This window comes from Ostrea edulis, chromosome 8, assembly GCF_947568905.1.
Source record: "Ostrea edulis chromosome 8, xbOstEdul1.1, whole genome shotgun sequence".
NCBI classification, from domain to species: domain Eukaryota; kingdom Metazoa; phylum Mollusca; class Bivalvia; order Ostreida; family Ostreidae; genus Ostrea; species Ostrea edulis.
This window is the reverse complement of record NC_079171.1, coordinates 57,798,469-57,825,028: the sequence shown is the minus strand read 5'-3', so window position 1 is coordinate 57,825,028 and position 26,560 is coordinate 57,798,469. Positions and strand designations below refer to the sequence as shown.

General features: G+C 35.8%; 1 protein-coding gene and 1 pseudogene across 4 annotated transcripts in view; both read right to left on the bottom strand.

The window, feature by feature from the left end:
* The window catches only part of LOC125661245 (uncharacterized), a 211,627-nt gene that overhangs the window by 101,976 nt on the left and 83,091 nt on the right, over positions 1-26,560 (bottom strand). The gene's annotated exons all lie outside the window — the stretch shown is intronic.
* LOC125661239 (uncharacterized) lies at positions 20,031-23,469 on the bottom strand (annotated as a pseudogene).

The window sequence follows — 26,560 nt, the reverse complement described above, 5'->3', positions numbered from 1 at the left end:
GAGGTATTAAAGTAATTGTTCTGTTGTAAAGTTGATTTTCTCACACATAATCAATTATCTTCCCATATCGGCGTTTTTCATGCTCAACCCCCAACCCCCCCCCCCCCCCCTCCAATACTCTGGGCATGTTTTTGTGAATAAATCTGAGTGAACACTACATAGGGATGCTTGCATATTGGTAAGACATGTTGTACTTTTCAGATATTTTTCATAATACATTTTTAAAAATAAATTCCTGATGTAATTCAGCGAACCTTTCCCATGACCCCACCCTGATCTAGACAATTTTCAATTTGTACTTCGCGTGGATGCTTGCATGTAATTTGGAAAAACTTTGCCCTAGTGGTTCTTGAAAAGATTTCTAGAAGAATGATTATGCCATTCTTATGTAAAACTGTAGAATTCCATTGTGGTGCTTCCTATCCTCAGCGATCAGGATTTAGATATTATAAGATCAGGATTTAAATAGATATTAATCTTATAAGATTCGATCAGGATTTAGATATTAATCTTATAAGATTCGATCAGGATTTAGATATTAATCTTATAAGATTCGATCAGGATTTAGATATTAATCTTATAAGATTCAATCAGGATTTAGATATTAATCTTATAAGATTCGATCAGGATTTAGATATTAATCTTATAAGATTCAATCAGGATTTAGATATTAATCTTATAAGATTCAATCAGGATTTAGATATTAATCTTATAAGATTCGATCAGGATTTAGATATTAATCTTATAAGATTCAATCAGGATTTAGATATTAATCTTATAAGATTCGATCAGGATTTAGATATTAATCTTATAAGATTCATCATCAAGTTATGGCTTTTTTCGTCTAGTGACGATTGAGATTTTTTTTAACACAACACACCTTACTTTTACTAATTTTTTATTTTATCCACTTCAGACAGGTAGTGAATCCCTAATTTTTATAAATTTAAATCCATTCTATACAGAAATGTTACATACAAAGTTTGGTTTCATTGGCTCGATGCTTTCTGAAAACTCTGCCATTCTTAATAGTTTATAGAAGGACAGACTTTCATCACAAATACTTGCAGCTCAGTGAGTCATTAAACACCTCATGAACAGGTGAGCTAATGAACACCTTATAAACAGGTGAGCTAATGAACACCTCATGAGCTAATGAACACTTCATGAAGAGGTGAGCTAATGAACACCTTATTAACAGGTGAGCTAATGAACACCTCATGAGCTAATGAACACTTCATGAAGAGGTGAGCTAATGAACACCTTATTAACAGGTGAGCTAATGAACACCTCATGAAGAGAGAAACAAATAAACACACGACATAAACAGCTGAGATAATAACAACATCAGCATCGGAATATTTCAAGGCACAATTTTGGCTCCATTACACTCAGAATTTCAAGGATCCTCCCCTGATCATAAACTCCAACCCTCCTCCATCAACAGTTACTAAAACCCAGCCCAACATTCTTATCGTTCCTCCTATCATATCATAATTAAACCAAAGTTATATCAATGTCATAGTTTTATTGTGTAAAAAGGCATATCATTTACTACATACATACATGTATACAAAATAAATATAATGATACTAAGAGTTTTCAATCATAAAATCAATATAAAATTTCAATATGACCCACTTCAGAAGTGAGCTCCATATCCTAATTAATGTAATTATAAAAGAATACAGCAAAACTCATAGAAATTAGAGGGTGTTACTGCATCTTGATAGTTCTGTACTATAAATAGAACATGGAATGACCTACATGTTATTATCACATCTGAAATTGAGGAAGTTCCTGGTTGTGGAAGAGTTGTCTTTACTTATGATTGCATACTTTGTCATAATTGTGAAAAGAGTGGCTTGAATATTTAGATAAAACTGTATGTACAAGTCCAATGACAAGATTTCCTGCAACAAATTCATCTTATAAACTTATCCTTAAAGAAAATTGTGAACACGGGTTAATTTCACTGATTCAGTATGATCACATCAATGCTGAAGAAGAGGTACTGTGAGCAATGCTCACTAAGAATACCCCCCGCTTACCCCAATCTCCCAAAGGGTGTTGATAATAGGTATAAACTACCTCTTTTCTGAGTGCAAAAAAGAAATGGCACGACAAACCGAACCATATTGCTACTTCGATATCCAGTGCTCGTGACCTTTGACCGTTTGATCCCAAAATCGATAGGGAACATCTTCATCCCATGGGTAGTCCATATGTATGATATGGTGACTGTAGGTGGAAAGGATAACGCTTTAGAGCCCGGAAACCATATTCCTACTTCAATGTCCAGTGCGTTTGACCTTTGACCCCAAAATCGATAGGGAACATCTTCATCCCATGGGTAGTCCATATATATGATATGGTGACGGTAGGTGGAAAGGATAATGCTTTAGAGTCCGGAAACCATTGCGTCTACAGACGGACGGACAGACAGACGGACAACCTGATTCTAGTATACCCCCTGCATTTCATTGAAAGCATTGAAATGACATACATGCTTCAGCTCAAGGCTTCTGCAACATTTTTAGTGTTAAATCAAGCAAACTAGCATGGTGCCACACCATGCCCTTCTTGGCTGGCGTCATGCCCTTTTTAATTGCACCATGCCCTTTTTTCTATAATTTCTAAAAATATTTAATATAAGCTGTTGGTTTTTTTTATTTAAGTTGATTGAAAAGTTTAAAATCAAGGCAGCAGGTATTAACTTTTAAAGAGGCTAAATGATTATTCTATCACTTTCAAAGTATGATAGAATAAAAGTGCCCCGAAATTGTCTTGCCGCTAAGAAAAGTGCCCTTTTGAACATATGATATGTGTGCCCCCTCTAGATTTAACACTAATTTTACAACAGTCTGTTGACCTTTTCACGGTATGACAGTGATTTTGAACAGGGACATTCTCACATCATCAGACAGCTTACAAGTGTACAGAGAATTCAGTAAATACATAACCATGATAGAACTCTTACATCTGGAGAGAAAACAAATACAATGCCAATGTAATAAACAGCACAGGAAAGGAAGTACATAGAATTTCTTTCAATGCTCATTCAAAAATCAAATTTTAATACAGCATGTAGATTATTTGACAAATGATATATAAAATATTTATTAATTAAAAATATACTATGATGACACATTAAAAACTGCTTAGTCCTTTAAAGGCATGCATGTCATGATCAGCACTTTTCAAATTCAAAATAAAAATTTTGAAACTGTACAAGAGACCTCAGAATGTTTGTTTTAAATGTCTTGAGAAAATATAACTTACATCTTCACATCCCTTTGAAAGTAAACATGACACAGACACAGCATGAATCAACGACTGCAGAGTATTTACAATGCGGGGTCGTAAAATGACACAGCATGAATCAACGACTGCTGAGTGTTTACAATGCGGGGGCGTAAAATGACACAGCATAAATCAACGACTACTGAGTATTTACAATGTGGGGGCGTACAATGTCACAGCATGAATCAACGACTACTGAGTATTTATAATGTGGGGGCGTAAAATGACACAGCATGAATCAACGACTGCTGAGTATTTACAATGCGGGGGCGTAAAATGACACAGCACGAATCATCGACTACTGAGTATTTACAATGCGGGGGCGTAAAATGACACAGCATGAATCAATGACTACTCAGTATTTACAATGCAGGGGTGTAAAATGACACAGCATGAATCAACGACTGTTGAGTATTTACAATGCGGGGACTTAAAATGACACAGCATGAATCAACGACTACTGAGTATTTACAACACAGGGGGTATAAAATGACACAGCATGAATCAACGACTACTGAGTGTTTACAATGCAGGGACGTAAAATGACACAGCATGAATCAACGACTGCTGAGTATTTACAATGCAGGGGTGTAAAATGCCACAAGTGATAAAAGCAGTATATAAATATATTGTACAATTGGATTCATAAAATGTAAAATAAGGAATATGAAATAAAATACAAATGTATTGCATAAGGTAAGAAATAAACAAACATATGCAAACTAGCTTTGGTTGTGATCTCCGACATAAATTAGTACCATACATACATATTCTTATATGGAATGATTAAATGTGGGAGCACATCTGTTGCCATCTACAGCCATACAGCACTTTAATTTCCCGCAATGTAATTGTCGGTTGTTTTTTCCCGCCTACCACTCGCATTATAATCTGCCAGTGATTTTTTTTTGCCCAGCCTACCACTAGTATTTAAATCTTTCAGTGATTTTTTGCCCTGCCCAGCCCTAGCATTTAAATCTCCATTGATTTTTTTTTGTCCCGCTCACCACTAGCATTTAAATCTTCCAGTGATTTTTTGTCTCACCTACCACTAGCACTTAAATCTCCCAGTGCTTTTTTTTTCGCCCCGCCTACCACTGACATTTAAATCTCACAGTGATTTTTTGCCCCACCTACAACTTGCATTTAAATCTCCTACAATTTAAACCCTATTGTTATCAAGATACAAAACTGGTTCCACATCATCACTGACGTCATCATCTGCATGGAAGTGGCCCCATCGATGATAGTCAATATCGTATAATCTGCTTGGAAGTGGCCCCATCGGTGATTGTCAATATTATGATGAACAATAGTCAACTCAGAGATATCCGTCGTCTACTGTACAAATAGCAGAGTGAAGGAAAACGTGGGCCTCGCATCTTTCGTCGGAGTGGATTTCACAGTCAGGGAACACGAGCTTTATTTTTCTTTGTGAAAGGAACGATGTCATGCGCTAGGGACTTGAACTTTTCCACATGTTTGCTGACGCAATCCACATACAGACTGAATTGACAGCTGTTGCAGAATTGCTGGGTTGGGTTATCACAAAGGTCACAGGTAATGATGTCTTGTGCCCAGGTGGAGGGCGTGGCCATCGTCTGTCTTATCAGAGGCGTGAGCTGTAAATAATTCAAAGTAATTAAATAATTAAATCAATCTTTATTCATGTGTGCATGCTGAGGAATATAATCATTTTCCAACATTTCACTCGTATCGAAATGTCTCTCGCTTTAACTGAAGTGCCTTAAATTAGGACCGAATTTGATGGAGTCGGCCACTAGGGTCAATGCAGTGAATAGTTGTTCTGACGAAATATTTTCTTTATAATATCACACGATATATGCCCGCAAACATTACGTCACAATCAATACAAAAGCCGGAACTGCGCTGTTAATTTTGAAAATTTTCAGCTTTTACTCAGTTAAACCAATAAAGAAATTGTTAAAAATAAAACTATTGTTAGTTTCTAAATGAAATTGAAAGTATATAATAACGAGAGGCCCATAGGCCACATCGCTCACCAGAGTCACCTTGGCCCTTATCTGAAGACTTTCCTTATATACATTGCATGTGAAACCCTAGTCCCTATTGTGTCCTCAACCTACCCCCAGAGGTTCTGATTTTTACAAACATGGATCTGCACTATGTCATAAAGCTTTCATGTAAATGTCAGCTCTTCTGGCTCATTGGTTCTTGAGAAAGAAGATTTTCAAAGATTTTCCCTATATTATTCCTATGTAAAACTTTGATCCCCTATTGTGGCCCCAACCTACCCCTGGGACCATGATTTGAAGAAACCTGAATCTGCACTTTGTCTGGAAACTTTTATGTAAATCTCAGCTCTTCTGGCTCATTGGTTCTTGAGAGGAAGATTTTGAAAGATTTTTTCCGATATATTGCTATGTAGAATTTTGATCCCCTATTGTGGCCCCAACCTACCCTTGGGGCCATGATTTGAACAAACTTGAATCTGCACTATGTCAGGAAGCTTTCATGCAAATGTCAGCTCTTCTGGCTCATTGGTTCTTGAGAAGAATTTTTTTAAAGATGTTCCCTATATATTTCTATGTAAAACTTTTGATCCCCTATTGTGGCCCCATTCTACCTCCGGGGGCCATGGTCTGAACAAACTTGAATTTGCACTATGTCAGGAAGCTTTGATGTAAATGTCAGCTTTTCTGGCTCATTGGTTCTTGAGAAGAAAATGTTTAAAGATTTTTCCTATATATTTCTATGTAAAAAATTGATTCCCTATTGTGACCCCATCCTACTCACGGGGACCATGATTTGAACGAACTTGAATTTGCACTATGTCAGGAAGCTTTTGTATAAATGTCAGCTCCTCTGGTCTAGTGGTTCTTAAGAAGAAGATTTTTAAATGACCTTACCCTAATTTTGGATTTACGTGATAATCTCCCCTTTGAAGGGGGCCTGGCCTTTCATTTGAACAAACTTGAAAACCCTGCACCCAAGGATGCGTTTGGCCAAGTTTGGTTGAAATTCACCCAGTGGTTTTGGAGAGGAAGATGAAAATGTGCAAAGTTTACAACGACAACGCCGACGCCGACAGACAACGGACACATTTTGATCAGAAACTCTCACGGGAGCCTTTGGTTCAGGTGAGCTAAAAAGGTTATAGACTCTGTATGGGAAAATATGGCAACCTCGTTTTTTGTCATGAACAGACCGAGTTTGCGAGGTCCGTCTAGGCGCCAAAGGATTCGGTCGTCATATTTTCCCATACAAAGTATATAACCTATAATCATGACACGGGTCTGGGTATAGGACTCACAACCTACATTATATATATCTTTATAGAGAATATGGTTACGATTTGATTCCCCCAAAACGTTGTCAGTTTAGATACATTATCTATAAGGTATTTGTAATGTTTAACTAAAATTTAAATGTCAGTTGTTCGTTACAGAGCCCACATTTTTTTGTTAAGTAAGGCTCGTGTCTTGCTCTCTTTATATACACTCTGGAAGTTATCGAAAGCTAAAGACTTTCGTTAAAAGTTTCATGTTAATCTTGCAATAGTGTACACGTCTGTTATGACTACATATATATTGTTATTAGTCAATTTGTTGAAAATATGAATTTTCTTAACAAATAAAGGCACTAACCAAGGCTGTACCACCCAGGAAACAATAGACTTGACTGTGTGAAATACCCAATATCATACATTGTATCCAGTGTCATTTAAACCTAGGCTTTGTTTTGTTTTTGTTTTTAATTTCGGATGAAATCGTGGCTACGCCCCCTTAATAAACTGACTATAATCGTAAAACAAAAAGCACCACTCTTTTCTTAGTTACTTTTGTCTTTGTTAAAGAATTATATCATTCGTATGAAATACTGCGGAATCATTTTAAGTCGTGGGGGCCGATGTTCGTGGGTAAGCAACATTTTCCTGACTCGTGGTGATGTAATTTCGTGGGTAAACGACACAATATCACTAAGAGAGACAACTCTACTTGGTTTAAAAAAGAGAGGACATGTAAATTCGTGAGTAAGAGTGACCCACGAAATCTACGAACATCAATCCCCCACGAACAATGATGATTCCACAGTAATCAGTGGCGGATCCAGGACTGGCGGTCTTGGGGCTCCAGGGTGTTGAGACTTTTTAGGTTACTTCTATGAGTCATTCTAGCTATACTTTATAAATACTCGTACATAACAACACAAATAAACACATGCAACAAATAATCGATTTGTTTGTTTTGAGATGCGCTGGTTTATACGTGTAATGTTAAATGTTATACTTTTGCTGTTGTTCTAATAAGCCTAGACTGTGTTCTCGTCAAAAACGTAGGACCCGCCCCCTTTAAATCCGCCATTAACTTAACTTAACTTTCAGAATTCCAAATTAGTTAATTTAATACCGTGCAAAAGATATTATAACTTATAAATACTGTGTTGTATAAATATTGGCTAAATGATTTACCTTTTATGTGTAATCACTGGTAATCAACAAAACGTCCATCGCTCCGCCCCGATATTCACCAGGCTGGAAAGTACTTTCGGTTTGGATGGTATTGATATAAAGAGCGTCCTGCACAAATTTAGATTTATTCCTCTTTACATACGCTTGGGAGATGAATTGCATGAAATATACATGTGTATACAAAGTTTCAAAACAGACAGATGCATTACTAGTATTAATTAATCTTTTTTATCTGTAGTGTTAGAAGGCATTATTGTGTATCTATTTTATGTAATGATTGATTTATGTTGCTTTTGTTGTGTTGACATCAATAGATATAAATAAATCTTAAGTGCAAAAAGGTCATGTTTAGAGCACTGTATCATCTCAATAACAAGCGTTGTGACTCCAGTTTGTCTTTTTAATTTCCCAATTCTCCTTCAATGTAGAAATGAAAAATACGCTTCCCAAAAAACATTACTCCAAATCTCGGGTGCGAACCTCCTTAACTAGGATGTAGGAGGAAATTAACTTTGGTACTAATGGCTAAACATACTAAATGGAAAACTTTTGACAACCACAATACTGTATCTGTGAAAGGCGAGTTTAAAGATTTCACCCAAATTATTTTCATCATACAGAGCCTTGCTATTCAAATATAAAATTCCTCAAATGCTCCATTACTAAGTGTAAGAAATTTCTTTCCATTCACCAGGAAATTATATGACAATTTAAGCAACAAGTTTTATCTACTATAATGTCTTGTTGCTTGTAAAGAAGTCATAAAATAGTTAATGTTTGGGCAGCACATAATTCATTAAAATCTTGATAGAATATCCAAGGCCTGGTCACTCTAAGCATTAATACATGTCACCACGCAAACTTTACTCTATTTCTGAGTTTGAACTACAAATTAAAGAACTCTATTTATTCTAAGTTTTTCGTTATATTTCAGCCAATCTATGGATACTCGTTTTTTACGGAACACTTTTCTAAATACATTCAAGCCACGTTATCTCAAACTTGATAAGACCGAGAGAAAACTTCGGGACATCGAGGGTAAAATATTTAAAGAGCAAGTAGTTAAATATATACATCGCGATATTTTCTTCATAGAGTACAAAACATGTGTATTAAGACTACTTTATCTTCCTTAGTTAATATCACTTGCCAAGTAGCCCTTGCTTGTTACTTGATAAAGGTAGTGAAAACAGGACAGTAATGGGAATTGAAAAAAATGTTATTTATTTTGAAAATGACGAAGTCATATAATAGAATGGCTAATGGGGGTCAGAATGAGTCGAGAGAAAAAATACAAGAACATGTGTATCACATAGGTATGGTTATGCAATCTGACCCCCTACAACACATAATGAAATATCGAAATAGAGCTGCCTGGAATCAAATAAGGTGGGCTTTACAAATAAAACATCTCACACATATCAAAGTTGCATAACAAAGGAGGATGTGGAGGGTGGATGTTGGGTATCAAATTAATGTTCTTTGTGTACACAAATACTTGAGCAGTCGTTGCACTCCAAGCAAACAAATGACCAAAGCTCCCTAACGGAGCGCTGTGACTGGTCACCCATGTAATAGGCTAAGTACGGGGCACTACAACAAAACATTAGATCATCTTAAGTTTGCCTGATCGGAAATTTCCACCCAAGACAGCGATGATAAGAAACATCAATATGAGGTCTCCCAAAAAAATTCCCATACCCAACATCCATCAAACGTGAAAGAAACAAATCTAACATGTTATACGAAACATATATATTTACCATATTTTACTTACCCAAAATATACACAATAGAACATACACATTACATAAAAGTCATTTTTTACCGTAATTACATATTTTCCAACATTTTCCACATGTTTGATATGGAGAGAGTGGCGGATCCAGGATTTTTAAAATTGGGATAGGCTGAGAGTCTGCAGGCTCTAGGGTTTTGTTTTGAGGTTGTTTAGCTTAATTCTGTGGGTTATTCTAGCTATATTTTATATCTAATGAGATCACAATTGTTTTGTTATTCTCTTCCACATGGTTTCTCATAATGTATGTATTTATTCTTATTATTCATTCATCAGTCCCAACAGCTGTTCTCGTGGAATAGTGGTAACAAACTGTCATTAATCTTTCTTTGCATGGCAAGGTATTAAAATAATTGTTATGTCGTAAAGTCATTTTTTTCCACAAAATAACTTGTCTTACCATATGGGCGTTTTTCATGCCCCCCATACTCTAGGTATGTTTTTGTAAATAAACTTGAGTGAACACTATATTGGGATGCTTGCATTTTGGTGGGACATATTGTATTTTTCTGATATTTTTTATAAGAAAATGTTTGAAAGAAAATTATTATGATGCAATTCATCGAATATTCACCATGTCCCCACCTTGATCTAGACAAACTTCAGTCTGTACTACGCATGGATGTTTGCATATCAATGTGACAAACTGTGCCCTAGTGGTTCTCAAAAAGATTTCTGAAATATTCTTATGTAAAACTTTAGAACTCCATCGTTGCCTGTTCTATCTTCAGTGATCAGGATTTAAATATTGATCTTATAAGAAAGCTTTGCTTCTTCATAAGTTATGGGGGTTGTTTTTTCTTTTGTTTTTTTTTTTTGTTTTTGTTTTTGTTTTGTTTTTTTTTTTTTTTTTTGCTTTAATAGAGTGAGTCTTTAGATTTCTTTTAAAACACCTAATCCTACTTTTGGTAATTTTTAATTTTGTCCACTTTTAACAGGGAGTGGATCCTTAATGTTCCTAAAATTAAATCCATTTTAAACAGGAATGCAATAAGCAAAGTTTGGTTTCTCTATGCTTTTTGAAGTATAAAATGTGAATAGTTTACAGAAGGAAAGATTTTTATCACAAATACTTGCAACTCAGTGAGTCAATAAACACCTCATAAAAGTTGAGCTAAAAAAAAAACACCTCATGAACAGGTGAGCTAAAACAACTCATGAACAGTTGAGCTAAAAAACACCTCATGAACAGGTGAGCTAAAACAACTCATTAACAGGTTAGCTAATGAAAACCTCATGTACAGGTGAACCAAGAAATACGTCATGAACAGGTGATTCAATAAACACCTGATGAACAGGTGAGTCAATAAACACTTGATGAACAAGTTAGCTAATAAACACCCCCATGAACAGGTGAGTCAATGAATATGCCATGAACAGATAAGCTATGAAACACCTCATGAACAAGTGAACTAATAAAAACCTCATGAATAGGTGTGTCAATAAAAACCTCATGAACAGGTGAGCTAATAAACATCTCATAAACAGATGCGTTAAAACAACAACCTCAGAAATCTAATATTTCAAAGCACAATTTCACAAGTCAGGATTTGGCTCCATTACACTCAGAATTTCAAGGATCCTCCCCTAATCGGAAACTCCAACCCTCCACCATCGACCGACTCACTAAAACCGAGCCCGACATTCTCAATGTTCCTCCTATTATTTCATGATTAAACCAAAGTTATATCAATGTCATAGTTTTATAGTGTAAAGAGGCAAATTATTCATTTACTGTACAAACATACATGTATACAAAATAAAAATAATGATACTAAGAGCTTTCAATCATGAAATCAAAATCAAATTTCAATATGACCCACTTCAGAAGTGAGCTCAATATCCTTATAAATGTAATCATAAAAGAATACAGCATAAATTATAGAAGGTGATACATCATCTAGATAGTTCTGTACTAAAAATAGAATATGAAATGACCTACATGTTATTGTGTCTGAAATTGAGGAAGTGTGTGGTTGTGGAATAGTTGTCTTTCCTTATGATTGCATGCTTTGTCATGATTGTCAAAAGAGTGGCTTAAATGTTTAGATAAAACTGTACGTACAAGTTCAATGACAAATTTCCTGCATCCAGGTAGACCTTTGTTATAGTCATCTGTGAAGAACCTGCCTCAAGTTGAGGATCTAAAGAGGGATGCACATCCCCCACCTCGTTTTTAGTTGAACATTTTTATCAAAAATAGTAATTTTCAGCTGTTTTTCACTCCAAAACAATCTTAAAATCACCAAGGAATAAATACTTAAATTTAAAATTAAAATTGAACACAACTAACATCATTGATAATTCGTAAGTCCTTTACACTGTAAAAAAAAATCGTAAAATAATATTGTACACTGAATACTTATAAATGTCACTTTTCTCGATTCAAATTGACTGCCATTTTACTGGAAACGGTCATTGGAACACTCTTCTGTTTTCGAAAATGAATGTTCAATGAAGAACCGCCCACTACTATATATGGAAAACAGTGAAACGTACCTTTCAGAAAGAACTTGAAGACAAAAAGAGTACGATGAGCAGTGGACACAGAATTACACTGTAGAATAGAAAGATGAATTAAAAACAGACAAAAATATTCCCTGCAGTGGTTGAGGGAAAAGATGTGTTTACCAGTGCACTTTGGTTTAATTTTCTTCATCAAATCAGGCCTAATCAAAGCAATTTTCATCCAAAAAATATTTAAAGCTTCACATTAATTCAATTTGATGTTACAATGTTACTTAACTTATATTTCTTGATTTACAGCATTTCCTTGAAACTGTAAATTCAATTTCACTTAAAATAACGACGTAGTTGAGATCGTAATAACATTTTCTGTAAAAGGTCAAACCTCCCTATTTGGGAGCTGAGTTCATATGCAATGACAGGGGTGGGTGTAAATGTAGTCCCGCAATGTCCGATATTGATGTTCGCTGATTTATCATTATACGTTGGTTTTTCTTCAAATATCTTACTAAGTATATTTTAAGACGATCACCAAGAATCTTCTTTGTGACGTTGGTGTATGGAAATTGCCTAATTATTTAATAAATGGCTTTTATTTATTCTTTAGGGTGTAAAAGTAGTCCCGAAAATTTTAGAAAGAAAACGCATTTCCGATTTTTGTTTTCGCCTCGTTTATGTATAAAACACATATAATCTTTAAGTATTGTGCCCTGTTGATAATCCTAAGACATCCTTATTTCTGGTTATTTATGATTACACTGATTAATATAGTAAACGCTTTTTTATCCCTTTCTTCCCTCGGGACATCGCAGTTAATTGAGATATTAATAAAAGAACCGGAATGAGATAAAAACATTAAATCCGCATTCAGGTAAGGGGTGGCATTTATTATCAATATTTACAACATTGATATATCACTTCGTTACAAACTCAAAATAGAATAACTTGAAAATTAATAAGCACATTTCTCACATTTTAATTTTCAATATTAATGGGGGAAAACTTTGACACCCAATCCAATAACGTTAAAGTATTTGACTATTAAATTTCAATTCTCATCATTTATCATGTGCGTGTATCTGCATTATATAACTAATTTGGATAATTTAGAGAATGGGTGGTGGCAAACTTTCGTTAACCAATCAAGTAAAACAGGATTAATCTATTTAATTCTTAAATCATGTGCGCGCTTCTGCATTTGAATAATTATTTTAGACGATAAATAATCTGGATAGCAACGCTCTTTTAATGCCATTAATTAGTAAAAACATGTATTAATTAATAGTAATGCTAGAATTAAGTATTTACCTACACAATTTAAATGATATTGAAGAGAGAATTTCAAATATAAACAAGTATATTCAATACAAAATGTTACATGTAGATCTATTCCGTAGAGAGGACAGCTGATATATTCAACAGGATATGTAAATACCAAGTCTTTTTATCATTTGATTTACTTATTATTCATAATACTTTATATATCAGCTATAATTAAATTCCCTTACTAAACGTGTACTTCAAAACAATATTACCTAGCTATTCATAAAACGAGTTCAAACTGTCACATTGTTCCGGTTTTATTTTAGACTAGTCTTGTCGATTCAACCATCGAAACGATGTCCCATAAAATGAAGGACGAGCATTCATATAACATGTTGAATATTTAGTAAATCCTTTTGTTATGATATCAAACAATATCTAAGCAAAATGAGCAGCAAAGTAAAATACCTTAAAAACTTTATTTTAATTATTAACAAGACGAAAACAAAAACCGGAAATGCGTTTTCTTCATAAAATCTTCGGGACTACTTTTACACCCTAAAGAATAAATAAAAGCCATTTATTAAGTAATTAGGCAATTTCCATACACCAAAGTCACAATGAAGATTCTTCGTGATCGTCTTAAAACACACTTAGTAAGATATTTGAAGAAAAACCAACGTATAATGATAAATCAGCGAACATCAATATCGGAGATCGTGGGACATAGATGTTTTGCACACTATAACGTCATGCTAGATCAAAAGGTCATAGGGGGGGATCTTACATCCGGGTCCTTTGTCAATGTGAAACAGCGAACGACGACGGCTGCTCACCAACATTTTCCTGGTGAGATATAGTTTGTTTAAGCATGTAAGATGATAAAATTATAACATTCGTAAAAAACACACTTTAAAGTTACCACTAAGAGTTGCATATTAGAATGTTTCATTCACATTTGTTTAATTTGAGCTGGTGAAGTATAGTTTGTTTATGTCTGCTACTTTCACTTGCGATGTTTTCTATCGAATTACAGTCATTAGCTCTCTAAAATTAACCCAGTGAAGTAGTACATTGCATAGAGAAGTGATAACAGTTCAATAATTTTATTGACAATGTGTCTTTTTTTTTAAATGACAAAGTGGTTTGATTTATCGGCTTACCCCCCCCCCTCTTCTCTCTCTCTCTATTTTGTGGTATGCAATACTGAGTAGATCTAGTAATTAAGTTTGAACCTATGAATTAAGTCACCCCTCACACAATTAAGGATTTTGAAATTTGGATTTAAGTAAGTTTTACGAGGGTTTTTTTTAAGTGTCTATGAGCATGACTGAAGTGCCAATAATTTTCTTAGATTATATTAGAGCTCCTATCCGCACGATATTCTTTTCCCAATTATAAATTTCTTCTACTTGCCCATGAGACAGAGTTAGAGATATATTTAATTTGGATGATTTTAAATCTTATAAGCTTCTAACAAGTTAAAAAAAAATCAAACGAGATGTCTACACAATTATTTAATTTATCTCTAACTTTGACAAATGACCAGTTCAAAGTTCACTTTTAGGTATAACATATGTAGGCCTATATATATTAAAGCTAGACACTTTATTGCAAATAATAAGGATACTAACTATAAACCACCCAATACCCAACTGTTAGTCAATCCATTTTCAGCAGTCTGATTAAAACCACCGCCTTCTCTTTACGAGTGTAAGGAGAAATGGGTGTATAAGACAAGTGTAAGGAAAAGGAGGGGGGTAGACGATTGTAAGGAGATGGGGGTGTATTTGACGAGTGTAAGGAGAGAAGGGGGTTAGAAAAGCCCTGAATTATTCATGACTTTCACTAACTATGTAGACTACAAGTGTTTTTCAAAAATTGTTGTCGGTCGTCGTGCGAATAATCTCGCCCCCTTTTTTGTAAAATTTTCTTTTTAAAAATATTCTCTGTATAGATCGCAGTAGTTGTCAATATTCATATTTTGTAAACCCTCCCCCCTCCCCCCCCCCCCCTTGATAAGGGACGCTACGACGTGCCTGGATAATACTGCCGTGATTTGTTGTAATGCATTATAATCTATTCTCTTTGTAAAATTACCATTAATAAGGAATATTGAATACCCCCCCCCCTAAAAACATCTCAATACAATGGATCTAGTAGTCGGTAGAGGGGTATTATCGAAATTTTACATTTTTGTGCAATTCAGAATTAAGACTTTTAAGTGTAAAAATGATTGTTTTATTTTGAAATGGAATCTTCAAACATGGGTATGAAAAGCAACTATCGTGCCAATAAATAGTTTCTCATAGAAATTCTTGAAAGGAACTTTTCCATAAAAGATATGCTAAAGTAAACCTTGGGTCATCTTTACCTATTATGTAAACAAATTGTATCATAAAATAAGGGATAACTCATTAAAAACTTTAGGGGGAAAAGCAATACATCGTTGATTTGTCAAAAGGCTGCTTCCATGATTACGTCGTTTTTCCCCTATGACCTTTGACACGCATATATAATTAGGTAATTAAATATGGCGGCACCGCGTGTGCAAAACATCTATCTGTCCCGGACTACATTTACACCCACCCAATGACAAGTTCCGGTAAAATGGAAGCTGTACACAGCAAAATTCAAACCCGCAGGATTTAGTTCTCTTTCCACGCTAATTACAATAGAATATATGGCAATTCAGTGGAGAAGGTAAGTTTATTGATTGTGTAGTGGACAGTATAAGAGGGTACTTATACTGACTCGCTAGAGAGCTAGCTTTTCTAGTTGTATATTAACCATTTCACCAAACATGCACTGAGTGAAAATCTTATTTTGCTACATTGCGGGTATGTGCAAGGCGAAGATAACGAACAGTGATCAATCTCATAACTCCTATAAGCAATACAAAATAGATAGTTGGGCAAACACGAACCCCTGGACACACCAGAGATGGGACCAGGTGCCTAGGAGGAATAAGCATCCCCTGTTGACCGGTCACACCCGCCGTGAGCCCTATATCCTGATCAGGTAAACGGAGTTATCCGCAGTCAAAATCAGTGTGCCAAGAACGCCTTAACAATCGGTATGAAATGTGATGCATTCTATCATTAAACCAGATCTGTAGGACATTATCACATTAATCACAGGGGACTGTAACGAAATATTCACATTCTTTTATTTATGACTATACGTATAATGAAACACACACAAAATATTGATATGTCTCATGGATTTCTTGTATTATATTTCATGATATGTAGGCTAGCATGTTTTGTTGTGGGCTCCCATAAATAATATTTCAGGAGCCCACATGGCTCCTGGAAATTTATGGTTTAAGTTTCAAACCTGTGACCCTTCTCAATATAGAAAATAATAAGTTTTCTCAAAAGAAAGGTCATTCTTTAATATATGATCCTTCTCTTCATATATAAAACAATGTAAACATTTCCTGACAGACAACTGTGATTTAGCGATAGACTGTTCTTAGAATGATTCTAACTAGGTCTTGTCGTATAGCGAGATCTACAGGAGTGACGTGCTGTTATGTGGGAGATATATTCTGCCACCTGCAATCTTAACATTATCAATATATGAATGGATAGATATTCTAATATAGGGCCTGAAAACTGGAAATCATGAAATTCCCACAGTCCCAGGTGCCTGTAAATCTAATATTCAACAGCAAATGGGGTATTTCTGTAATCTGTTTAACAAGCTTACCGCAATATTCTTGGCCATATAAATTTTCCGCCCGTTTTCGATTAGCTTGAATTGATACCCTTAAAATTTTTCTACTGTTTCTTGTCAACAATCAAGATTATTGTTGAATTTTCGTACCTTTGCTGCACTGAAGAGTTCTTCAGTTGTGTGTCGGGCGTTTCGCCCCCATACCGTTTGGCCTCGGATGGTTCGTCCCAATACTTTTCGCAAAGAGACGTTGCGTCTTTGTATCAGGAACATTCATTGATATTTCATATTTTGACTGTTGTACAAAGATTGCTGTTTTTATTTTGTAGATTAATCAGCCTCAATCATGGCACATCCATGTGAAACAGATTATTGTCATTTACAGTTACATTTTATAACGTAATTAAAGTTAAATAATTGCATCAATAACTTATGTATGCTGGGGGTCATTCTTACTTTGAGAGACGCCCCATGATTATGTCAACCCACAGAAAAAATAATGAGGACATTACTTGTAATAATTGGATGCTGTTCTCAAACTTTGAAAATGGAGGATGGGGGCATGGGAGCAGAAGCACCTAAAGGGGGGTGATGGATGGAATCCTATCTTAACAATGGGATGGGGGCGGCGAGAAATTTTTAAAAAATAACGACTGGTTTACTCTAATTTTTGCATCAAATTTAATTAAAATTGGTATTAACTATCGTGTGTTTTCATAGTTTCGGTGGGGGTATTTTTGAATTTGTTCTACAAATCGGGGGAGCATGTGGATCATCTGAAGCTTGACGCATTAATTGGCATTTCTCTCTCTCTCTCTCTCTCTCTCTCTCTCTCTCTCTCTCTCTCTCTGGTATACAAGAACCGTGCATTGACACTCCCATTCCAATTTCGATTAAATTAATCGTTTCATGTATTTTGTAAGCTTTAGATATTAACCATCTACCGATACAGTAAATCGTACCAGAAGAAGACCCATTAAATCACTGACAAATAAACATATTTGAACAGTCTTTGTACACGTATTTCCCTATGTAAAGTACATGCGCAGGTCAGCAAACTCATTAATTTCTTGAAATAAAAGATCATTTGAAGTACAAAAGGGTCAAAATCATAGTTAGTACTGATGCACTTTCATCAGATACATACTTTTCATCCGTTTCCATATGAGTGAAAAATTCTGCAGCGGAACGTTAAACAATGTCCAACCAACCAACTGTACATTGAATGTGCGGATCCAGGATTGGGAGGGGGGGGGTAGAAAAGGGGTCCTCAATACTCCTTGCTTGCCGTCGTAAGAGGTGACTAAACGGGAGGGTCCATCAGATGAGACCGCAAAAACTGAGGCCCCGTGTCACAGCAGGTTTGGCACGATATAGACCCCTCCATGTTCAATGCTCGGCACATACAAAGTGTATGGCTTTTAAGCCATATGCGCCGAACATATATATCTAGGTTTAAATTCTGCAGCCCTTCACCGGCAATAGTGACGTCTCTAGGCTATATGAGTCCAAACTTCTCTAGAGGAACGTTAAAGAATATACATTTAATCAATCAAGGGGAAGGGTTGAACTTTTGGCTATTTGAGAGAAGAAACGATCGACCAACCCTTGAGTAGTGAGAAAAACGATCGACCAACCCATATGTAGTGGATGATGTTATTTCACACAGAGTTGTAAATCTTTTAAAAACATCATTTTATTTTAGATTAGGCATGGGAAATTATTCACACTACATTGAGGGTCGTATTTTAGTATGATTTTTTTCCCAGACGAAATATTGATAATATTCCATATCGTGCTTGTGGAAATTTCTAAAAAATACTTCTTTTAATAAAAACAGGAAGTATGCATACCATTGCTTTGTTAACTTGCGTGTGAAAACTACGGAAGCCGGTACAACATATAGGTGTCAGGGTATAGAACTGGCCACCGCCACTTATTTTGTGTGGCGGTCACAACTTTTTTTAACTGGATGACTCCACCACCTCCAGGGGCGGATCCAGGAATTGCGTGGGGGGATTTATGAGACAGTGGGTCCTGGTGGGGGCCCAGCTCCTGGATTTTACAGATTTTATGAGGCTTGAAATAGGGCTTGAAATATGTTTCCTAAGTAGTCGTTTTTACTATTTTCTGCCATTTTCAATAAAATGAAATTAAATTAATGACGCAATTTTAAGGAGTTTTTGGAAAAAAGCAAGTTCTCCCAGTACAAAACCATTCAATACACAAACAGATTTTATCATTTATTTCTCCGAGAGAGGAAGAAATTATTGCTTCTTTTATCGTTCACATTTTTCTGAACAAGTGACCATGATTTACTTTAATTTTGACAATTTTAGGCAGCCCCCCCCCCCTTAAATCCGCCACTGACCTGTAATCTCCCTTTCCAATAATTAGTAATATATCAAGAGCATTATTGTTTGTCGACTGTGTTTGAATGAACTCTATAAAAGAATTATTGCGCTTGTCATGCTATCCTTGATTTAATTTAAGAGAGCAATAATTCAATTATATGGTATGTAGTGCCATGAATTCAGCAGAATAATTAATACTATCATGAATTCAATTAATGTGCGAAATGATTCTGAATCGAATATAACATTAATTGAATTGTTGCATGCATCAAATGGATTGATTATATCTTCAAATAATTAAATATATCTTCAATTATTTGAGTTTATATATTAATTTGGCGCTTCATAGATTTGACTAAAATAATCTCCGATTTCCAGTCCCTGCCTGATGAATTTTACAATTTATTTTCGATCCATTTCTAATAATGAACAAAGTCGAGAGAGTCTAAACTCTACCAAAGTCAATGACTTTATGATAATGCTGAAGTATATAATTACTATGTTGAATCCAGACTATTCGTTAAACATCGAGTACGAATAAAATATAAATAGAATGAAAGGTGAAGATAACGAACAGTGATCAATCACATAACTACTATATACTCACACCTCTTGGATCAGTCACAAGTCACGGGTAATTATGAGAATTGTAAATGTATGTCGTATTGTTTTTTGTTGAGAACTGATCGATACACTTCATATTCAGTTCATTAATGGATTTTTTTTTTTTAATTGTGAGGCCTAGATTGCAACTCTACACGAAATGTTTTGAATGGAAAAGATCTTTGACAGCAAAATGTAATACAATTTTTTATTTTACATTTTAAACAAACAACACATTGTCACTTAGATATACCGGCAATCTATTAACATTCAATAATACACATTTAGATATCAAGAGCACTGTGTGAACTCTGTCATTATCTGATGTCTGTTAATATTTGTGTTTACTCCATGTACTGAATCACTTTCACTTCTCCTGAATCACATAACCCTACCCACAACCTCCCCTCACTGTCCACACTCAGTCCATTAGCATAATCTAGTCCACAATTGTCCACACATCTCAGAAACTGTCCGTTCTGATCCAGGATGTATAGACAGTCATTGTTGATATCTGCCACAATGATCTGACTCATGGAGTCTGTCACTATATGTACAGGATTAAATGATTTCTTCTTCCTGGCTGGTGTACCGTCGTATCGGAATCGGACTCTTCCTGACTTGTCCACCACAACCACGGTGTCAGCATTACAATCAGAGACACAGATATCTCCATTGTTGTTCTCCACCACATACAGTGAATATTTCCCTCCTTTATAGATTGGTTCTCCATCTTCATCTCTATCTATTTCCTGTGTCACTGTGTGTCCCTGATAACGGACAATTTTATATTGGCTTGTATCAACAGTAAACATACTGACCAGGATGTCCCCTGACTTAGTACAGCATAGTCTGCCTGGATGCCAGCCCCGTGGTGTGGTTATCAGTGTCTCTGTTCTCCCGTGTCTGACAATGTTCACAGTTCTATTGTGACCATCACTGTATACCAGTTCTCCCTGTCTGGTCACTGTGATGTCATTAGGCGCGACTTTACACGTGGTGGTGACAGTGTCCCGTACAGACCCGTCTATGTCAACACGTCTTATGGTTTTATCTTCACCACTAACCCAGGTTTCATCTACTCCCACACAGGCAACACTTAATAGAGTATTAACTCCAGTAGGAATGGTGGCAATCACTCTGGCTTTGTCCAATAGCTTTCTTATTGATGATTTATAGACATCATCTGCCAGACCGGATAATGATATCTGTTGAAGTGTAGCCTTGTACTCTTCTAATTCCAGGCTGAGTTCTCTCCCTTGGACCGTCTTGGTTTTCAGTGACGGCAGTTTGACATCAATGTCAGCAGGCATTTTCCTGTATTCCCCGAGTTTGGATTTGTACTTGGTGACTGCAGACACGTTTTTTGACTTCAGAATTTCTTTGCTTTGTTGAACTGTTTGGGTCATGTTTGGAATTCGATCTTTTATTTTGGATTGGTGGGATTTTAGAACAGCCAGATGATTCTCTTTCATGGCATTGAGCAAAGAACCGAGCTTATTGAAAATGGTGTCTACTTCTTGGTGCCAGAACTTTCTGTGTTTTTCTTTCTCTTTGTCCATTTCATCAAACTTGGTTATTGCAATGGATAGCTTGTTTTCTGTTTCTTCATTTTTTTTTCGTACTGAGGGATAATAGTGGATTCGATTTCCTTGGTTTCTTTTTCAATGTTTTTTTTCTTCTTGTTGAAAATCTTAGACATGTCTTCACATCTGTGTCCATTGTGGGAACCGAGGATGCATTTCAGGCAAACTGGAACATCACATTTTTTGCAGTGGGCCTCGCATCTTTCATTGGGGTGGATTTCGCAATCAGGAAAAACAAGCTTTATTTTTCTCTTTGTGAAAGGAACGATGTCATGCGCTAGGGACTTGAACTTTTCCACATGTTTGCTTACGCAATCCACACACAGACTGACTTGACAGATGTTGCAAAATTTTGGGGTGGGGTTGTCACGAAAGTCACAGGTGATGACATCTTGTGCCCAGGTGGAGGGCGTGGCCATCATCTGTATTATCAGAAGTGTGAACTTTAAATAGTTTAAATTAATTGAATAATTAAAAAAGAAAGATCTTTATTCATGAGAACATGCAGATGAATATCTTTATTTTTAACCTAATACCCCCAGCAAGGGTATTTCACTCCTATCTTTGCTATGTAAGCAAGACCCCTGGAAGTAATATAAATGAAAATTTTCGCATGGAATCTTGGCTGCGCCCCTTTAATATACAGACTAGGATCGTAAATAAATACACACCCCTTCTTAGCTAATCAGTGGTGGATCCAGGATTTATTTTTAAAGAGAGCAATAGTCTGGGGGATCGAGGGTTTTGGGGGATTTTAAAGTTACTTTTACGAGTTACATGCATTCTACATTGAAGCGATGCTTTAGACACAGTCAAATGAATAAATAAATAATACAAATAATAGCTTCGTTAACCTTTATGCACTTGTTTGTACGTATCTTGTAAAATCTTATACTTTTGCTTTTGTTCTACTACACTGTATTTTTTTTCACATTTAAGGGGGACCCGCTCCCTCTAAATCCGCCACTGATTATTACAATGATATGTACAGTAGGACCCTCCTAATTACTGACCACAGGAATTCTAAATTAGCTCGTTATGGAAGTAAAATCTTAAAATGTGTGAGTATGAAATGAAAATAGAACATATACGGATTAATACCTGTTTAAAATTTGACTAAATGATTTACCTTTTATGTGTAATCACTGTTAATAAACAAGAAATCCATTGTTCCACCCCGATATTCACCAGGCTGGAAAGTACTTTCGGTTTGGTGTTTACTCTTCTTGGTTGATATACCCAGAGCAACAAGACCTTGTCAAGACGTAGTTACCTTTTATTGACCAAGCGCTTCCTGTACAAATTTAGAGTTATCCCTCTTTACATCAGATTGATCAGTGAGATCACTTGATAAACTGCCTGAAATATACATGCAGAGTTTTAAAACAAAGAGATGCATTATTTTACCGCTTTTTCACGTATTATATAAAAAAGAATATTTAAGATGTTTTAACGGGAATTTTACCTTGGTGAAATGAAATTAATGAACTGTTATACCGAAATGGAAATCTGTAGACTTTCTTACTTAGGCCTGTCGTTCCGTGAGGAACATAGGCCATCTACGACAGTCCTCCAACGAACACGATTCTGGGCTGCTTTTGTGGCGTCATGCCAGGTCATGTCCTGCGCTTTTAATTCTACTTCTGAGTCACGGCTCCAGGTGTTTCTTGGACGTCCCCTCTTTCTCTTGCCCTGTGGGTTCCAGGTCAGGGCCTGGCGTGTGGTGCTGGAAGGTGGCTTCCTTAGGGTGTGTCCAATCCAGCCCCACTTCCTACGTCTGATTTGTATGTCTATGGGTTCCTGCCCTGCTCTCTTCTATAGTTCTTCATTTGTGATCTTTTCAGGCCATCGGATGTTGAAGATGCGCCTGAGACAGGTGTTGTAAAATGTCTGGATCTTCTGCAGGGTTGTTTTGGTCATTCTCCATCTGTAGAAGGCGCGTTTAAAGAATTTACAAAAAAGTATTTTTTATCATACAGGCTTTCTTATCCATATAATACTGCATTAATAAGTGTAATAAAAGATCTGTTCATATACATGCAACAACTTTTATTTACTAATGTTTCCTTGTATTCAAAGAAAATGTTCAAATAATGGACATCTTTAATATGTACTTTATAGATGTTGCAAGAAAACAAAATATATGTACATTAGACAATTACTTCCTTTTGTGACTGAACATCTGCCATCTTCAGAATTGTACTCATTCAATTAGAATATTATTTAACCTATGACCCTTAATTAACTACCTATAGACCCTGAATATTCCATTACACTCACGACCCTAATTTACTGAACCTTGGTTGCTGGTTGTTTACGCTTTCACACACATCCTGTATTTGTTTACGAGTGTACAGTAAATGAAAGGCGAAGATAACGAACAGTGAGCAATCTCATAACTCCTGTAAGCAATACAAAATAAATAAATCTAATAAAAATCGAATCTTTTGATTAGCGGACATATATACTAACATTAGCCGGACTGAAAATGCAAACACAGCTCTGCGAAACTTCTGAAATCTAAGACTCTGTACTTTAGGTTTCTCTAAGATTCCAGAAAAGGAATGTACACACCTTCCAATTTTCTGCATAAAGTGCATTTAAGGATTAATTACTTTTGGGACAGAGGGGGTTCCCTGGGTTTTAAAAATTTTCAGCCAGCGCCACTAATATTGGTTATCCCAGCTTTACTTTATACCTCATAAAATACAAAAATAACGACCGAATACTTGATTTGTCTATGTTAACATAGAGGAATTGTTTTGTTATTCTGTTATACATGGTTTCTCATTATGTAGGTATTTATTCTTATCATTCATCAGTCCCCACCGCTGTTCTCGTGAAATACTGGTAACAAACTGTCAGTCAGTAATCTTCCTTCGCATAGGTATTAAAGTAATTGTTCTGTTGTAAAGTTGATTTTCTCACACATAATCAATTATCTTCCCATATCGGCGTTTTTCATGCTGAACACCCCCCCCCCCTCCAATACTCTGGGCATGTTTTTGTGAATAAATCTGAGTGAACACTACATAGGGATGCTTGCATATTGGTAAGACACATTGTACTTTTCAGATTTTTTTCATAATACAATTTTTAATATAAATTTCGGATGTAATTCAGCGAATCTTTCATATGACCCCACCCTGATCTAGACAATTTTCAGTTTCTACTTCGCGTGGATGCTTCCATGTAAATTGGACAAACTTTGCCCTAATGGTTCTTGAAAAGATTTCTAGAAGAATGATTATGCTATTCTTATGTAATACTGTAGAATTCCATTGTGGTCCCTCCTATCCTCAGCGATCAGGATTTAGATATTATAAGATCAGGATTTAAATAGATATTAATCTTATAAGATTCGATCAGGATTTAGATATTAATCTTATAAGATTCGATCAGGATTTAGATATTAATCTTATAAGATTCGATCAGGATTTAGATATTAATCTTATAAGATTCGATCAGGATTTAGATATTAATCTTATAAGATTCATCATCAAGTTATGTCTTTTTTGGTCTAGTGACGATTGAGATTTTTTTTTAACACAACACACCTTACTTTTACTAATTTTTTATTTTATCCACTTCAGACAGGTAGTGAATCCCTAATGTTCATAAACTTAAATCCATTCTAGACAGAAACGTTACATGCAAAGTTTGCTTTGATTGGCTCAATGCTTTTTGAAAACTCTGTCATTCTTAATAGTTTACAGAAATGAAAGATTTTCATCACAAATGCTTGCAGCTCAGTGAGTCAATAAATACCTCATGAACAGGTGAGCTAAAAACACCTCATGAACAGGTGAGCTAATGACAACCTCATGAACATGTGAACTAATAAACACATCACGAACAGGTGAGCTAATGAACACCTTATAAACAGGTGAGCTAAAACACAACTCATGAACAGGTGAGCTAATGAACACCTCATGAACAGGTGAGCTAATGAACACCTCATGAACAGGTGAGCTAATGAACACCTCATGAACAGGTGAGCTAATGAACATCATGAACAGGTGAGCTAATGGAAACCTCATGAACTGGTGAGCTAATGAATATATCATGAACAGGTGAGCTAATGAACACCATGAACAGGTGAGCTAATGAACACTTTATAAACAGGTGAGCTAATGAACACCTCATGAACAGGTGAGCTAATGAACACCTCATGAACAGGTGAGCTAATGGACACCTCATGAACAGGTGAGCTAATGAGTATATCATGAACAGGTGTGCTAATGAACACCATGAACAGGTGAGCTAATGAACACTTTATAAACAGGTGAGCTAATGAACACTTTATAAACAGGTGAGCTAATGAACACCTCATTAACAGGTGAGCTAATGAACACCTCATTAACAGGTGAGCTAATGAACACCTCATGAACAGGTGAGCTAATGAACAACTCATTAACAGGTGAGTTAATGAACATCATGAACAGGTGAGCTAATGAACACCTCATGAACAGGTGAGCTAATGAACACTTTATAAACAGGTGAGCTAATGAACACCTCATTAACAGGTGAGCTAATGAACACCTCATTAACAGGTGAGCTAATGAACACCTCATGAACAGGTGAGCTAATGAACAACTCATTTACAGGTGAGCTAATGAACACCTTATAAACAGGTGAGCTAATGAACACATCATGAACAGGTGAGCTAATGAACACCTCATGAACAGGTGAGCTAATGAACACCTCATGAACAGGTGAGCTAATGAACACTTCATGAACAGGTGAGCTAATGAACACCTCATGAACAGGTGAGCTAATGAACACCATGAACAGGTGAGCTAATGAACATCATGAACAGGTGAGCTAATGGACACCTCATGAACAGGTGAGCTAATGAGTATATCATGAACAGGTGAGCTAATGAACACCTCATGAACAGGTGAGCTAATGAACATCATGAACAGGTGAGCTAATGGACACCTCATGAACAGGTGAGCTAATGAGTATATCATGAACAGATGAGCTAATGAACACCATGAACAGGTGAGCTAATGAACACCTCATGAACAGGTGAGCTAATGAACACCTCATGA